Below are 1,316 nucleotides of genomic sequence, written 5' to 3'. Positions count from 1 at the left end.
TATATATATATTATATATATATATATATATTTATATGTATATATAATATATATATATATATATATTATGGGTATCTTATATATATATATATATATATATTAATATGCATAAAATATATATATATATAAAATATATATATATATATATATATATATGTCATATATATATACATATATATAACTTATATAATATATTAATTTATATATATATATATATATATATATATATATATATATATATATATATATAATATATATATATATATATATATATATATATATATATATATATATATATATATATATATATATATATATATAAAATAATCATAATATAAATATATTTCCTTATAAATATATATATATCGGATATATATATATTATATACATATATATATATATATATATATATATATATATATATATATATATATATATATATATATATAAATATATATATATAATATATATATAAATATATATATATATATATATATATATATATATATATATATATATATATATATATATATATATATATATATATATATATATATATGATACAATGACCATTTTCAGGCACTGATGCAATGGTGTGTGATTCACTATTCATCGATATTATTTAATAAACTGTTTTTATACAACAAATTTATTGAATATTGAAAAGTTAACAAAATAGATTATTACACCATTTCATTAATACTTTTCCCCGGTTTCACTCTTTATTTGTTACAAAATTTACCCTCTTATTGCTGATCAGTGATGCAGTCTGATTGAATCAACACTGTGATTGTTAATATCTGAGTAACTGGATTAAGAGCAAATAACTAAATAACTTTTGTTCGGAAATATCCTGAACAAAATTCGGTAAATTTTGACTAAGTGCAAGTTAATTAAGCCAAAACTGTCTGTCACGGTATCATCAATGCTATAAATTTCAACAACTGAAAAACTTGTTTCTATTGCATATGAAATAAGAATGTTGATATAGACCGGCAGCCCAGAGTGTTTATTCCGAGTTTTGAACACAAAAGGTTTGACTCCCTAGATAAGTAGTGCCTACCCCCTACATCTCAAAAATGTATCGCTGCCGGATCAGAACTCTGGCTTTTGCATCAAAAAATGAACCCTATAAACTGAAAAAAAATTTTTTTGTCAGAGTGAAAACATATGCTTGAAACTTTTCCTAAACCTTCCTTGAGTCCCCTGAACACAGAATGAGCAATGCCAGCAATGTCAATCTGATTTTATGTCCCGCCAGCAGCTTCCAAAAAGGGGTTCAAATTCACGTTTATTCGAGTAAGGAACATATGCCTA

The sequence above is a fragment of the Macrobrachium rosenbergii genome, chromosome 24 (genome assembly GCF_040412425.1).
Source record: "Macrobrachium rosenbergii isolate ZJJX-2024 chromosome 24, ASM4041242v1, whole genome shotgun sequence".
Classification (NCBI taxonomy): Eukaryota; Metazoa; Arthropoda; class Malacostraca; order Decapoda; family Palaemonidae; genus Macrobrachium; species Macrobrachium rosenbergii.
This window is presented reverse-complemented; position numbering follows the sequence as displayed.